This window comes from Dasypus novemcinctus, chromosome 7 (assembly GCF_030445035.2).
Source record: "Dasypus novemcinctus isolate mDasNov1 chromosome 7, mDasNov1.1.hap2, whole genome shotgun sequence".
Lineage (NCBI taxonomy): Eukaryota > Metazoa > Chordata > Mammalia > Cingulata > Dasypodidae > Dasypus > Dasypus novemcinctus.
In genome coordinates, this window is record NC_080679.1 from 3,893,730 (window position 1) to 3,910,766 (window position 17,037).

A 17,037-nucleotide genomic window follows, 5' to 3' on the forward strand; every position below is an offset into this window, starting at 1 on the left:
CCCAACTGCTTGAGCCCCATTAAAATTAAGTATTATCATTTCCTTTTCTCTTTTTGGATCTTCCTGATCTTTCTTCCTGATATGTTTGGGGTTTTGCGGTTTAAATATGATGGGTCTCTAGATTTGAACTTTTTTCATTTTTTTGCTTTTTTTTTAACTTATGCCAGTGCTTTCTGACTTTCATTGATCTTGTTGCTTGCTTAAACTTTCAGTTGCTGCTGTTTCTTTTAAACATAGTTATTTTTATTGTGTCTGGTAATGTCAGGCTAAAGGGCTGATTCTGCCATTTAGTGTTTTGTCTGATTCTCACTTGCAGTGGCATGTTTCCTTCTGTGCTTTGGAGACTGGGTGCTGAGCTCATGTCTGTGGGGTTTGGTTCTTGGGCATCTGGCGAGGCGAGGCCTCCTGAGTGGGTGGCCAGATCAGATACAGGATGCCCGGTTCAGCTGAATCTGAGATACAGATCCTTTTCTAGTATAAATGGTCCCCACTTTTTCATGTAACTGGGCCTCCTGCATTTTTATTTGCTGACTCTGTAGTCTATCCCCAGAAAGGCCTACTTGCTGCTGCCAGGCCGTCAGGCTCACTGGGAGCAGGGGCAACTTCACGGGACCTTGTGGCCTGCAGGCTGTGTGTGTTTGGACCCCATACCACCTGAGGACAGACTTCTGGGTGTGAATTCTCACGGAAGGTAGTTCCCGCCACCCCGGCTGCCGCTGAGGTGCCCTGTGCCGGCAGGAGGCTCTGTTCCTGTCCTGCTGGCCGCCGAGCGTGCAGCTCTTGAGGAGTTGAGGAGTTCCCGTTGCCTCTCCCCTCCTTGTGGGCATGGGCTCAGTCTTTTGTCTCTAAACAGCTCTGGGAAGTTCCCAGGGCAGCAGAGGCTTCTGCCAACCACTCTGGGTTTCGGCTCACTCCATTTTTAGCCCCTTGTGATTTCTTGCAGAGCTCAGCAATGCATTTAAAAGCATTTCTATAGGTTTTAGAGCAAGAGGTTTTCAGGCTGTCAAAGCTGCTGCTTTGCTGGAAATGGAAGACTTCTCAATTGGCCTTTACAACCTGAAAGCCTCTTCTGGTGCTGACTCTCCGTGTTCTCATTCTTCAGAGGGATTGCATGGGAAGTTCTGTATAGTTCTGTGCTCAGCAGGTGTTGGCCCAATGATCCGTATCCCAGGAGGGAAAACTCATTCAGTCCCCAACCCACGAGGCAGACAAGGGCAGCCTGTCAGATACAAGAATCCTTGTCTTCTGGTGTGATGAGAAAATCCTTTCCAGGAGGTAGTCAGACACCTTGTGTGCTGGAAGCTGGGAGGAATGACAGTTTGCCCCTGCACCTTGAGGCTTGCTGCTCAGCTTGACATCACACACACACACATGCACACCGTTGTCAGCTCAGTATTTCCATTTATTTAATCACTCAGCTTTTTTTTTTTTTTTGTCCTGTGTACTGTTCTAAGCATTGGGGCTACATCAGCAAATAAACAAAGTCCTGTTCCCAAGGAGCTTACATTCTGGGGGGGAGGGAGGGAAGGGATGGGGAGACTGGGGGAGATGCATGGTATATAATAAATAAGTATACAATAGGGCATCTGAGTGCTATGGAAAAAAAATAAGCAGTCTAAGGTGGGAGCTCTTCTGTAGAGAGGTTGTGGAGACCTACGGGAGGGAGTGAGCCTCTCTTTCAGGCAGAGGAAAAGCAAGTGTGGCCATTCTGAGGTGGGGCATACAGACTCCAATGTGGGGGACGAGAATGGATTGTGTAGGGAGGAGGGCATGGCAGGTGGGGCTGGGGTGAACCAAGGGGGTAGAAGAGGCTAGATTAAAGAGGGACTGTAGGCTGTGGTGTGAGGATTTTGGATTGAACCCTCAGTGGGACTGTAAATTTCTAGAGACTTTGGATTGAACTCTCAGGGGAACTGTAAACCTAGAGATTCTGATTTGAACTCTCAGTGGGATTGTAAGCCTCTAGAGACTTTGGTTTGAACTCAGTGGAATTGTAAGCCACTGGAGTATTTTGGATTGAATTCTCAGTGGGATTGTAATCCACTGGAGTGTTTTGCAAGTGATGAAATTGAATTGCATGTTAAAGAATTGCTCCGCTTGCCTGGTTGAATAATGACTATAGGGGGCAAAGGAGGAGGCAGACAAACAATTAGCATGTCCAGAGTCCAGGTGAGAAATGACAGTGACATGGACTGAAGTGGAAGTAGTGGAGGTAGTGAGAAGCTGTAAGATTCCAATATTCCAGGATTTCGGGCCTGAGCAATGGGGTTATCAGTTGATACTGCAAAGAAGGAAGATGGAATAGATTTTAGAGGAAATCAAGGATGAGATCAACTAGGAAGGAAAGGAAAAAAAAAAAGAGGAAAGAGACAAGGCTGAGTTCTAAAGTCTGAGGCAGTTTAGTGCTTGCAGGACAGGGGGGTGAAGTACCTGCACAGGAATCCAAGAAGGAATGACCAGTAATGAAGGCGGAAGGCCAAGGGAGTGGGGTCCCCAGAGACTAGAGGGAGGGAAACTATAGCCCTGCTTAAGGCTGCAAAAAATTCCCCTTAGGTGCTGCTTTTGCGGCATTCCTTTTCATTCAGTTCAAAATACCTTCTGATACCTCTTTTGATTTCTTCTTTGACCCAGGGGTTATTTAGAAGTGTGTTACTTGAGTATTTGTTCTACTAACTATTTGAAGAGGGGTATTGAAATCTCTTTTATTTTGGATCTTTTTCTCCTTGTAGTTCTGTCAGTTTTTGCTTCATATATTTTGAAGCTCTGTTATTGGGTATTCAAATAAATAGTAAGGATCACTGTATCATCTTGATAAACTGACCTTCATTATAAAATGACCTTCCTATCCCTAGTAATATTATTTGATCCGAAATCTGATGCACCTGATATTAATATGCCACGGTAGCTTTCTTTTGATGATTGTCTCCATTCTTTTATTTTTAAACTGTCTCTTTATTTGTAAAGTATGCTTCTTATAGGCAGCATATGGTTAGGGATTGATTTCATATCCATCCCCACAATTTCTGTCTTTTAATTAGAGTGGTTAGACTGTTTATGTTTAATATGGTTATTAATGTGTCTAGATTTAAATCTCTCATCTTGATGTTTGTTTTCTGTTTGTCCCATCAGTTCTTTCTTCCCTTTCCCTTTTTCTGTCTTTTTATTTGATTAATGAAATGATTCAGTTTTGTCCCCTTTAAGGGATATTATCCTACTTCACCTGTAGGGTAAGAACCTTATAACAATAGAATTTCATTTCTCCTCTTCCCTCTCCCCACCTGTTCAGATGTTGTCATACATTTGCTTTCACATACGCTATAAAACCCCATACTATGTTGTTATTTTTGTGGGAACCATCAGTTACTTTTAAAGATATTTACATAATAAAAATTCCATATGTTCACCCTTATAGTTATCCTTCAGCATTCTTCACTTGTGTTGATCTGTTTCTGTCTGATTTCACATTCCTTCTGTGTGAAGGACTTTGTGCAGGTCTGCTGGTGATGAATTCTTTCTGCTTTTGTATGTATGAAAAAAATCCTTATTGTACTTTTGTTTTTTGAAAGAATTTTGCTGATCCTTTGCCCAGAGGCTATAGCATTCCTTCTAAGCATGGCTTTAGCTTGCACCCCACAAACTTTAACGTCATATTTTCTTTTTTTTTCTATTTTTTTTATTGTTTTTTTTTTTGAAGATACATGGGTCACAAAATATGTTACATTAAAAAACATAAGGGGTTCCCATATACCCCACACCCCACCCCTCCACTCCTCCCACATACTAGGGGAGAATGTAAACTACAATGTAAACTATAATCCATGCGGTGCAGCAGTGCTCCAAAATGTATTCACCAAGTGCAATGAATGTGCCACAATGATGAAAGAAGTTGTTGATGTCATATTTTCACTGCTCAATACTTTTTAATTTTCACTCTGATTTATCCTTTGACTCATGGTACACATTTCGGGATGTTCTATTTATTTTATTGATTTCTAGTTTAATTCTACAGTGGTCAAAGAAAATGCAATATGATTTCAAATCATTGAACTTCATTGAGTCTTGCTTTAGCATGTTGTCTCTTTTTAGTGAATGTCCCATGTGTGCTAGAAAAGAATGTGTGTTCTATAGTTGTTAGATACAGTGGTTTATATATGACAGTTATATAATCATGTGGTTCAAATCCTCCTTGAAATTAATGATTGCTCTATCATTTATTGGAATAAGGTTGCAATCTTTTTTAATGATTGTGGTTTTATCTATTTCTCTTTATCTTTTTCAATTTTGCTTTATGTAGATTGAGCAAGTGTTGTTATATATACATTTCGAATTATGAAATTTAATTGTAATGAATATTTTTATTTCTAATAATTATTGTCTTAAAAATCCACCTTTTCTGATTAGTCTGCTTATATATGTTTTCTTTTGGTTGGTATTTGCATAGTATGTGTGTGTTTACCTTTGTACTTTTCAACCTTTCTGTTTTTTTATATATAAGGTTATTCTGTTTTACACAGCATATAGTTGAGTTTTGATTATTTTATTTCCAAGTCTGACAATCTTTGTCTTTTAATTGGTATATAGTCCATTTATATTTATTTAAATAACTAATATATTCATTTAAACCTACCATCTTACTATTGGTTTTCTGTTTTCTGTTCTTTGATCCTTTTTCCTTCCTTGCCTTTTCGATTAATCAAGTAGTTTTTATTCAGTTTTTCCCTCTGTTGGCTTATCATTCTTTTTACTATTCTTTTAGTAGTCTTACATGCATCCTTATTAGAATTCTCACATTAATAATTTTACTACAGATGAAAAAATGCATGCATTTTAGAACACTTGAAGTTCATTTTTCTCTCTCCTCTTTCCAACTTAGTACACTTGCTGTTGGAAGGACACCTCCTGGCACCCCAGTGCAGGTTCTGCTTTGACTCATTCCTGAGAGCTGGAGGCCTGAGGGCCCCAGTGAGCCTGGGGGCAGATGCAGTGGCTGCTTGCCCCCCGCACCCCCCAGGGACCCCAGTGAGCCTGGGAGCAGTTGCAGGGGCTGCCCGCCACCTCTGGCCCCAAGCTCTTCCAGGTGCTGGGATGGTGGAGCCTTGAATTGTCCAGTCTGGGTGCTGGCCAGGCCCGTGGCCTTCCCCAGGAGGACCATTTTAAACATGCAGGAGACGGAGCCCAGCTGAGACCGGAGGCGCTGCAGCCCTCCTCTTCCTGAGGCCTTCATCACTGGGCAGTGTGGCCCTTACCTCATGGCTAAATCTGACCCTGTTCCTTAGCTCTCCACACAAACAAGCTTTTCTTGAAGCCCTAGAGCCTAAGTGGCTCCTCAAGGGGGGGTTGTGGGTAGGAGAGAGAGGAGGTACCATCTGATGGGGGCGGGGTGTGGCTTGTCAGTGCTGCTGGTGTGTGTCTCTTCACTGGGGGGGCTTGTCAGTGCTGCTGGTGTGTGTCTCTTCACTGGGGGGGCTTGTCAGTGCTGCTGGTGTGTGTCTCTTCACTGGGGGGGCTTGTCAGTGCTGCTGGTGTGTGTCTCTTCACTGGGGGGGCCGGAGGGTTGTCCTGTCACTCTTCTTTGACATGGTGCATGTGGATCAGGGAAGAGGCGGTGGAGCAAGTACAGATGACATCCAAGAGCTATTACAAAGAGGTTTAAAGATATGAAGTAGTAGCTGGGGCCCTGTGAGCTCACAGGAGGGTTTTATGATTACTACATTTTGGCAGTGATTTTAATTTGGGGGCCCTGGACACAATTCTGTCTTTTATTAACCCTTATATTTAATTTAATCTAATGATTTACTGAGTGAACCCAGGAAGGGTTACTCAGTAGAGAACTTTCCAGGGAGTACTTTGAACGCCAAGAAAGCTTGTCCAACCTCAGTTTGCGCAATCTTACGGTATCTGCTTAGTGTTTTACATGTTGAAATGAAGCTGTTATTCTAATTTTCATCTTTGCAGAGTTTCATATAATTTAAATTACACTTTTCATTTGCACTCAAATTCTTTCATAGGCAGAAACTTATTTCATTGCTTTCTAAATGCATAGAAACCAGCAGGAAGACAAAATCTTTCCCTAGCTGTATCTTTTACAGGTACCACATCCATGCCTATTTCAACAGATTTTCTTTTAATGATTTACCTTTATCAAATCATTTGAAAGCATTTCAACCTACTTTTAATAGAATTGTAACTCTTTTCAGACTCATTTTAGTCCATTTTCATTAAATTTAATTAGATTCTACAGTTGCAGTTACAATAACAAGTACAACTGGTACAACTGTGCAGGGACAGATACCTACCTCTGTGACCTGGGTGGGAGCAGAAACATTGGCAAGTGTAGGAGAGCGGTGGTCCGTTTCCTGTGCATACCCCAGCACGTGGGCCCTCTGTCCTTATGGTATGTGGGCAGGGGTCACTGCTGAGGGGAGCTTTCTGCGGAGAGGAGAACAGGAGCTGGTGAGAGAGCCAGGAGCCCATCCCGATGACTCAGGGCCCTGGGCCCCGGCAGAGTAGTCAGGTGGCTTCTATTCCAGATGCTGCAGGATGGTCAAGAGGGGTGAAGGATGAGCATGCTCAGGCCATTGGGTTTGATGACTGTGTCATTGGTGCATCTTGAGAGGACACTTTCAGTAGAGTGTTGGGAATTGGCTTTCCCACCTTTTGTAAGCTTCTTATTTAGTTGTTTTCAAAGGCTAAGACAAGCTCAGTGTGTTTATAGGCAAAAGAGAAAGTAAGCACTAGAGAGAAAGTGCAAGAGAGAGCGAAAGGACAGTTGATGGAGCAGGGATTCCAGAGGGCGAGAATGGCTTCTAGATCCCTGAGAGTAGAGTGTCATGCAGTGACCAAGCAGGGCATGGCTCATGTCTGAAAGAGTTAAGAAGGTCCTCCCAGGCCATCCTGGCCAGAAGCAGGAATCCCTGAGGGGAGAGGGCCTTGATGGGAAAGCAGGAACTCATTTAATAAGATCTCAACCTTAGGAAAGTAGAGAAAGAGGTGAAGGGGCAGACCGGGCTCTAAAGATTTTATGCTAGAGAGACACTCCCTGGGATATAGAACCTGCCTGACAGGTGGTTGAGGGGGCTCACTGAGTGGACTCGTGCTGATGGCATGGGGTGACTGCTCAGCACCCATTAGCTGTTGTCATCGAAGCCATCCTGGTCAACGCCCATTGGTGCACTGTGGCAGGGCCAGTCTCATTCAGGCAATTCCAGTTCTTTGCTTGCACTGACAGTTCGTAACATGAGGAAGTGTATGGGTGCACGGATCGGACATTGGGTTGCCGTTGCTGATAAGTCTGGGGCGTAGGTCTTTCCTTCAGGGGCGCTGACCGCCTGTGAGAGGCTCAGCCTCTCAGCTGTTGGACTCTGAAGGAGCATATTTGACGGCACCATGTCTGTCTCTGTTAGTCTGCATCATCTGTGTGAGGACCTGCTACCTTGTCCAGTGCTCTCGGAAGCCTGCTCTTTCCAGTCAGCTACACGCTTGAGTGGAGACTGTATGGTCTGCTCACACTCAAGACACGGTGCTGACTTCCCCCAGCATGGGCAAGGGGTGGTGTGGAAGTGGCCCTGAGGGGGCTGTCTGGATCCCAGGTCCTTTGCTTTCTGAGGGACGGTCAACTTGGAATTAGAGCAGGAATAAGGCAGTGGGAAAACCCTGCGGCCTCCTCACTGTTAGGAGATGACCAGCTGCCCAGTCAAGGCTTCCGTCTGCCTGGTCTTCCCTTATGCGTGTCCTTGTTCCCAGCAGGAGCTCGGGGAGACCACTCTGGGGTGAAGAGTAACCAGCTCTTCCTCAAGGGTGCCAAACCCAGGAAGGACGCCCCAGGTCACAGGGTCCAGCAGCTCATGTGACTTCTTGGAGTTTCCCGGGGTTTCTGTTTATGCTGGCTTGGCCTTGTCTAATTATAAGAGGTGCACAACTCATACCGGGGACACAGCATTCTAAGTGAGTTAGGGCCCTGGAAGTTCCCCGTATCCCAGGGACTGATTTTATTGCAGCTGAGTCTCTTTTCAGTGGAGCCACTGTCGCCTCTTTCAGACTCTGAGCCCAGCGCCTCGCTCCTGGCTTTGCATCGTGAATCCTCGTCTCCAGGGTTGGTGAGAAGGCTTGTGGCCTGGTGGTGGGCCCTGCCTCTTCGTGTGCGCAGCCTCTTCGTGTGCGCACTTCGTCCTTTCTGCACCGAGGATTCCAGGACAAGGCAGGCCAAGCCTTTGCCCCGCGCTGCTCAGTGACACAGGATCTAGTGTAGCTCCAAAGGGCGCTGGGACCGGAGAGAGGCATCTGGTGCGTGGTGCTGGTCAGTGTCTGAGATTTTGGGAGTTTCAGGAATTTTACAGGATGAGGAGAAGTTTGCCAAATTAAAAAAGGACCTTAGAGAGCAAGTGAGGACAAAAGAGCAGCCTTTCCAAAGGCTAGAAGTGTGGAAAGGCCTGGCAGAATTGGGCAGTGGTGGTGGGTTTGGGGAGCGGGTGTACATGGAGAAGGAGAGGAGCTGGAGTGAGGCCATCTGGGGCCCTGGGGCAGGCTGCGGGGTCTGATCGTCAGGCTCAGCCAGGTGGGGTTTAGTAAGCGCACCCTCCATGACACAGGAGAGAGCACTGCACCTGGTCACGGGAGCGAGTTCCCAGCGCCTGGTGAGACAGGGCTTCATCAGTGTTGATGGAGTCACTAAGAAAGGCTCTCCGAGGCTGGAATCTGAGATGGGGGTTAAGATTGCTGAGACGGATGAGCTATGGGCTTTCTTCAGAATAATTCATTTACTACAGCAAACCCTGTGAGGGGAGCTTTATGCCAGGGACACCAGGTTAGGTCCAGGGGAATTCAGTTGTTTGTCCAAGGAATCCCCTGCTAAGTGGAGGAGGCGGCAGTGGAGAAGACATTTTCCTGGCTGGCAAGTGGCTTCTTTGGGGGCATAGTGGGAGATGGGGCCCTGGGGGACAGTTCCTGGGGGGTCATGAAGCCCTGGGGTAGGCAGCAGGAAGTACTTCTGGTTCCATCAGGCAGTCTTGGGCTGCAAGATGGAGGGGAGATGGATGCTGTGGCAGTGCGCTCCACAGGAGGGGAGCTGGCGTGGGTCCAGGTGCCCCTGGCGTGGGAAGGGAGGAGCAGAGTGAGGACACTGCATCTGCTGATGGTCACATTGGTCAGGTGCCAGCTCCTTTGGGCACCTGCTGTGTGCCAAGCACTGTGCTGCTCAGTACAGGCATGCTCAGGACATCCCTGTGGACAAACGAGCACCTCCAGGCAGGCATGGCACCAGGGCACGGGTGTGTGCGGCTGGCCACGCTGAATCCCTCATAAGGCATTGCCTGGCGCCCCTGAGTGTGGGCACTGCCACGGGTGATGGTTTATGTAGTGTGTTTACCGACTAACTCAGTGTTGGTTTGCAGGGGCTCAGATTAGAGAACAGACCTTTCAGGAGAAAGGGTTCCTAGACTTCCATAGGAAGAGGAAGATAGAATGTTTTGGTTTCGTTCTGTTGTTTGACCCTATGGCCACGGGGTTTTCACAGTTCTGCCCCTGGCCTCGCAGGAATCCTGGTGGCTTTCAGATGCTACATGCCCGCCAGTGCTCCCAGTGACAGCTCGTGCAGAGGCTGAGCCACACGGATCCAAGGTCTTTGAGCAGTACTTCCAGAGGCTCACCCTTACCTGGAGTCGGAACAGTGTTTATCAACCGTTTTCATTCACACCCCCACCCCATATCCTGTACTTGGAATTGACCCTGTAAATATTCCGGACAGCACTGAATGTGTGTATAAAAGTCATTTTTCAAACATTGTATAAAGTCACTTCTTATTTCCTCAGAGTAAATGGTAAATTGATTTTCACTTTACCAGTTCAGTCTTGCATAAATGTAAGGAGGCCAGATACTGTTAAATATAAGGCTCCTTGCCTGGAATCTGGTCGTGTCCTGGACAGTTGCTAAGACAACAGCATTTTCTCTTTCCCGCCTCTGTTATTTTTTTTTTCTTTACTACCTCAACTTGTTTTTGTTTTCAGTTATCAAATTCTCCGTTACTGTTTTTAAAAATAGAGATGCTTTATTAGCTTTAATATATTAACACTGTATGTTCTTACCTTTATGAAAATCTCTCTAAGAAATCCAGGCTTGCAATAAACAGGAAGGCACTAGGATCGGTTTACATAAGCAAGATGACGAAAGGCACAGGTCTGATTTTTAAAAAATAAATTTCCTTTTGGGAACGGATATAGTGCAAGTGGTTGTGCTCCTGCTTCCTGTGTATGAGGGCTCAGGTTTGATCCCAGGTACCTCCTGAAAAACAATAAAAAAAACTCAGTTTTCATTGAGGCGCAAGAAGCTCAGTGGTTGAGTGCCTGCTTCCTGTGTACGAGGTCCTGGGTTCAGTCCCTGGTACCTCCTAAAAAAATAAATAAAATAAATTCCCTTTTGACACTCAAGCCTTGGAATTCAGTTTGATATCTCTTCTTTATGCTAACGTAACAGTTCTCAGTTTGGACATTACTGGAGTTTGAGAGGAACGCACAGCACCTTTGGAACACCTGCTGTGCCTTAGGCCCTGGGGCTGCTGCTGCCATACCATAACCTAGATTGCATAGAACACCAGGAAGTTGACCTCTCCAGTTCCAGGGCTGGGTGCCCAAAATCCGGGTGCCCGTGGGGCCGTGCGCCTCCGAAGTCTGTAGGGGAATCTGTTCCCTCCTCTCTCTGAGCTTCTGGCTCTGGCCCTCATATGTAGCCCTTGGCTCGTGCCATAACGCAGCACCTGCAGCCTCTGCCTCCACCATCACGTGGCTTTCTTCTCTGTGTCTCCGCCCCTTCTTATAAGGACACTTGCCACACCGAATTAAAGACACCATACTCCAGAGTGACCTCATGTTAGTTTGCTTAATTCCACCTGTAATTACCCTATTTCAGCCCAGAGGTACTGGGGATTAAGACTTGAATATATCTTGGGGGGAGGGGGGACGATGACAGTTCAACCCCTAACACTCTCTAGTAAGTAGGGCTGGAAAATAAGACCCTACCTCTGCCTCTACCTGCTCCACAGAAAGTTAATGATAATAGTTGAAATTCAGCTTTGAATCTGTGTGTCCCCAGATATTCATATTTCTGTATATGGAAAATTACTAACGTATCACTTTGAGAAGAAAATAGTATAGAAGATGAAGTTTTTATCACTTGCATTGATTTGTTTGTAATTTCTGATCATTGTGAGATATCTGTGGATGTATAGTGTTAAGTGTTGTGATACTTTACATACAGTCTGAAAACCAAGCATATCCTTATTTTGGTGTGTGTTGAATTATTACTTTGATTTATTTTTAGAATTTTTAGAAAGGATACTATTTTTAGATATTTAAACAAACACTTGGAGAAGAAGCATATCTGTTCTATTTTTCACAGCTGGTAAGAGTTACGGGGAATTAAGACATTTAAACTATGATATTTTACCCAACAATGAATATGATAGTTAAATATGGATAAATCTATAATAGACTGTGGTGTTTATTAAAAATAGAAAGCATTTATCTTAAAAATAAAATGTTTGAAAATTGATTTGATAAAATTAAAAGATGTTTTTGAAAATTGGCCCCTTTGGTTGGCTGTATACACGGACAATCAAGAACTCAGAAGAAGAAATTTACAGAAGAATAGAGACCTCCACAGACATGGAAGAGGAATGAACTTTGATGTTGCAGCCCCAGGAAGAGAGATGAGCCGTTCACCTGATAGTTTGCAACTGAAGAGACCAGAGTCCTGAGCAGCTAAGAGGGCCCAGAAAGAAACAAGCCCTCCAACCTGCAGCTGAGATCAGGAGAAGCTGGGCCTACGGAGCCTGAGGGGAGAGAGGAGGGCTGAACCCTCGCAGACATGCCCACCAGTGTGCTTCAACAGCAGTGTGCTTCAAGTTTACTTTGGTGAGAAAAGTAAACTTGAGTTGGACTCTTTAGGACCTTGAAACTAAGCTTTTACCCCAAATAAATACCTGTTATAAAAGCCAACAGATTTCTGGTACTTTGCACTGCTTTGGCTGACTAATACAGCTCCCTTCAGTCTTTTTATTTACTTATTTACAGTACTATAACAGAGTACTTGGTGCCAGTATTAATATATATTTTTAGTCCACCAGGAAAACTCTTTCAATTTAGAAACTATGAGCTCCATTGTAAGCTCCTGATAATATAAAACTTACAGAAAGCATGTGTGTGTGTGTATATACCACATATATAAATACAAACTTACGTCCCAGGACATGCACGTTCTCCAGTGACATGCTGTTGAAGCACATATTAATGGGTATGGGTACAGACTGTAGACAGCTTTAACAGGTCTCCTTAGCATTGATCCTAATGTTTGCTGCCCTGGAAATCTTTAGCCAGAAACCTAAGCTGGTTGACAGATAAATGGGAAATTCAAGGGAATAGATGGAATTCAGTTAAACCAAATAAAGGTAGTATGTGATTGAGAGAAGACAAAACTATTAGAATATTTTCAAAAGCACAGTAAGAATTGCTATTTAATATTAAATAATTAAATCTAACTAATCTAAATTAATATTTAGGTGATTTAGTGGAAAGTTCCAACTAGACTAGGTAATTAAAATGTCTAGGCTCAAAGTTCAGCCTCCCACTTCCTAGCCAAGTGACCTTGGGCAAATCACTTACCATCTCCATTTAAAAATAGAGGCAGTTCCTGTTTGCTTACCTTAAGGCTGTCCGGATCACATGGAGTCACACCAATAAAAGAACTTTGTAGGCTGTGCACTTAATAAATGAGTATACAAATAATTACATTGCTCACCACTTTAAGATGAGTACCAAAAGGAAAATACAAAGGATTGAGGGAGTTCCAAGAAGAAGAATCTAGTTTTTCTTTGTATCAGGAAAGACTTCATGGACAAAGGGACATTGTTTATTCGCAGGATTTCAAGGGAGCATTTTAGGAAGAATCACAAGCATAGGTATTAAGTAGAAAAAAGATATGGCATACAGCAAGTCAGTTGCTATATTTAAAAAAGATCTGTTGGAGACCTTTGAGGATCCCTAGATTGATCTGATGGAGAAATGCTTGTTCAGGAAGTTGGCTTTCTCCTACATGACGTGTTTTCTGAAGGCATTCTTCCATCAAGTTAGTTGCAATCACAAGTTCTTTCCTAACTTGAAGATTATTTTCAAAAAGCACCAATTTTTTAAGAAACTTCTTTCATAAGAGTAATCCTCTATATTATAAGTAACTGCATGGAGTAGTGGCTACAGCTGTAAGAGTTAGAGGCTGCCTTTGCAAAAACTAAATTGCTGGCCCAGGAAGTTCTTCCATAAAAAATGAGTGAATGATTTCTGTTCTTTTTAGACAGTTTTCATAGAGGAGCTTTCTTAGTTAGAGGCTAGATGCTCTCTAGCTGAATGACTTACACTTACCTACCTCACCTTCAGTCCTGTAGCAAGTGAGGTTCAAATTTGTATGTTTTCCCCCTCTTTTCCTGCCTACTTTGGATTAGTTGATTTTCTAAAATTCCATATTGTTTTCTTTATTGACTCCTTAATGGCACTTCTTTATTTCTTTTTTAGTGTTTGCTCTAGAGTTTAACAATAAGTATCTTATCACAGTCTATCCACAAATAATCAAATATACTTCTTCACATGTAATGTAAGTACCTTATAAGAATATACTTCACCTCCTACCGCCTCTGTGCTATTATGTTTTATGTTTTAATTCTACACATTATATAAATCTCACAATATATTGTTATTATTTTGGTTTCAAACAGTTCTCTTTTTAAAGAAATTTTAAAATAATTTCTTTAAATTTTCCATATACCTGTCCCCCCAAACTATCATTTCTTATGTGCCTCATTCATTTATGTAGACCCAGTTTCCACCTGCCATCATTTTTCCTCTGCCTGTAGAAACTCCCTGTGACAGTTCTTACAGTACAGGTCAGATAGCGAGGATTCTGTTAGCTATTGTTTGTCTTTAAAAATATATTTCAACTTAACTTTGAAAAGCATTTAAATTGGATATAGAAGTCTAGGTTGACAGCTTATTCTTTCAGTAAAGATATTCTATTTTCTTTTTTTCTTGCATAGATTCAGGTAAGAAGTCATCAGTTATTCTTGTCTTTGTTCCTTGTACATAAAGGACTTTTTTTTTTACGGCTGCTTTTAAGATTTTCTCTTTATCTTTTAATCCCTAGTTTTCAACAACTTAATTATAATGTGCCTTAGTGCAGTTTTCTTTGGTTTCTCTTGCTCAAGGTTTATTGTGCTTTTGCAAGGTGAGGTTTTATAGTTTTCATCACATTTAGAAAATGTTGGATCATTGTTTCTTTTTTCTGCCTCCCCTTTTTTATTGATTGTGATTATATATATCACACCAAGTTGTAACCATTTTTAAGCATGTGACATTAATTACATTCGCCATGTACTATCATCAATACCATCCATTATGAAGACTTTTCATGACACCAAACAGAAACTCTACCTGTTAGGCAGTAACTCCCCATTCTCACCTCTGCCTGGACCCTGGTTACCTCTAATTATTATCTGTCTCTATTAATTTGCTTATTTTAGGTTTCTATATAAGTAAAATCATACACTATTTGTCCTTTTGTGTCTGGCTTATTTCATGCAACATAATACTTTAAAATTTCATCCAGTTGATAACACACATCAGAACTTTCCTCTGACAGGTGAATTGTCTGTGTATACCACATTTTACTCATCCATTCATCTGCCAGTGGACATTTGGGTTGCTTTCCCCTGTTGGCAAATGTGCATAAAGATGCCATGATCATTGGTGGGGGAGTGTCTGTTCAAGTCCCTGCTTTCAGTGCTTTTGGGCCTATGACTAGATGTGGAGTGGCCACCCACCCCTTTTGGAGACTCTAAGTAAACATATGTTCAGTGACATGGTAATGTCCCACAGGTCACCGAGGCTCTGCCCATTCGTTTTCAGTATTTTTCTCTCTGTGCCTTATGTTGGTTTGTTTCTGTTGCTATGTCTTTAACTTCTCTCATCTTCTCTTCTGTGGCATCTACTGTGCTGTTAATCCAATTGTGATAGTTTGGGTCACCCCAGAAGCCAAATGGGAATAAATGTGGAAGAGATTTCTTGGGGGAGACACCGTGAAGAATAAACGGAGATAGCCAGAAGAGGGGGGAGAGCCTTTAGTCCTTGGGGCATCTCTTGACACCTAGGGCGGGAGTTAGGGAGGAAGGGGGATTAGTGGGAATGAGTCCAAGAAAGATTTGGCCAGTTTGATGGAGTTCCTGGAGCCAGAGTCACTAGTGAGAAGAGTCCCATGTCCTACAGGAATGGGCTGGCCTCAGAGCCTGCGCTGTGGTCAGACCTTGGTTAAGGGCAGCACATGGCAGCAGGTTCCGCTGTGTACATGGCAGTGAATGCAGAGAGGCCAGGAGGGGCTGTCACTTTTTGCTTCCCACACAGCAGGAGATATGAGCAGCACCTACCTCTTCCTGGCCACAGCACCCTCCAGTAGAATTCTTATTTCAGATACTCCTTTTTTCCCCCTCATCTCCAGATGTTCTATTAGATTCTTTTTATATTTTCTAGTTTCTCATTATTTCAATTTTTCTTTCAATTCCTTTAGCATATCAAGGATATTTATAACTATTTTAGTCCTTGCTTCCAAATTCAGCCGATTTGTCATTTCTGAGTCTGACTGGTTTTTCTCCTGGTTACAGGTTTTATTTTCTCCATATTCACATGTCTAGACATTTTTATTGTTTGCCATCCTTTGTGGATTTTACATGTTTGAGTTCTAGATTGTGTTTATGCCTTTAACAAGTGTTAGAATTTGTTTTGGTAAGCAGTTAAGTTACTTAGAATCATTTTAAGCCTTTTAACACGTGGTGTTTAATCCTTTTTTTTTTTCATGGGTTTAGAGCAGGCTTTCTTATAGGAAGGCTAAGCCCTGTGCTGGTGTCTCTGTTGAATGTTCCATGTCTTCAGTAGAGGGCACCCACTCTGGCTGGTGGGAACTCAGCTGATTTCTCAGCCCGTAGTGAGCTCTGAATTGTTTGCTTCAACTCTCCAGGAATAATTCTTGCCCTGGAAGTTGTTCTTTGCCGGCCTTCCAGAGTTTTACCCCTTGTGTGTGCAGCTAAAGACCAAACAGATCCTGTGTGCAGATTCCTGTTCTTTTTCTGTGTAGGTTCCTCCTTTCTGGTACTCTGTCCTACAAATTCTAGTGACCTTGACCTTCCTAGACTCAACTCAGCAAGACCACCAGCCTAGGTTAGTTGGTCTGGTTTTCTAGAAGTGTGTGGCCGGAGGGTCGTTCCAGACCCTGTTACCACTTCCTGGTGGGGATTTGCAGGTGGCCACCTGGCATCGACTCACCTAGCCTGAGCTCTGAGCTGCCTGACGCCCAGTGTGACCTCGGGGCGGGGGAGCTGGCTTTCCATGGCTTGTCTTAAGACCAGGGACTTGGCGCTCTTCCTCCCTCCTCTCTGCTCCCTTGGGGCAGGTCCTGGTTTCCTACCTGCCCACTCCTCCTTCCTTGGGTCTCCTGCTCTGAGCTCCTCCCTCATTCAGACTCGTCCTGTGTGTTCTATGTATTTTATAAGGTCAGCAGAAGACAGGGACACAGGGTCTGCTTTTTTTTTTCCACAGGTATTGGGGATTCGTACATGGGAAGCAGGTACTCAACCATTGAGCCGTACCCGCTCCACTGTCGGGACTGCCTTTTATTCATATTTATCAAAGCAGCTAGTATGTATCACTTCTTATGTAGAAGGAATACAGAGTTTCTTCCTCGGGAATAAGTAAATATATGCTTTGTTCTTGAGCGGTTGCTCCTCCAGCAGCCAGCATTGACTGCACAGATGTAGGTGAGGGAGGCTCCTGTGTGGCACAAATCCTGCCTGGCTTGTAGCATTGAGAGATGGGGTCCCTTTTTCCAAAATCAGACCTTACCCAGAGCTGGAAATAGAGCTGTCAAAACCAACAGCATCACTTTGGATACAATGGATAACATTTTACCTGCCTCTGAAACCTTGCTGGAGCTTTGCAAGTCACTGTTCATGCCATT

The 17,037-nt window shown here is 43.7% G+C and overlaps 1 protein-coding gene and 1 long non-coding RNA gene across 2 annotated transcripts in view; both read left to right on the plus strand.

The window, feature by feature from the left end:
* NDUFA10 (NADH:ubiquinone oxidoreductase subunit A10) overlaps positions 1–17,037 on the plus strand; it is a 74,197-nt gene that overhangs the window by 39,534 nt on the left and 17,626 nt on the right. The gene's annotated exons all lie outside the window — the stretch shown is intronic.
* On the plus strand, positions 7,495–10,205 carry LOC131279093 (uncharacterized). The gene is made up of 2 exons (XR_009186419.2): positions 7,495–8,296; positions 9,532–10,205. It is a non-coding gene; the product is annotated as an uncharacterized lncRNA (long non-coding RNA).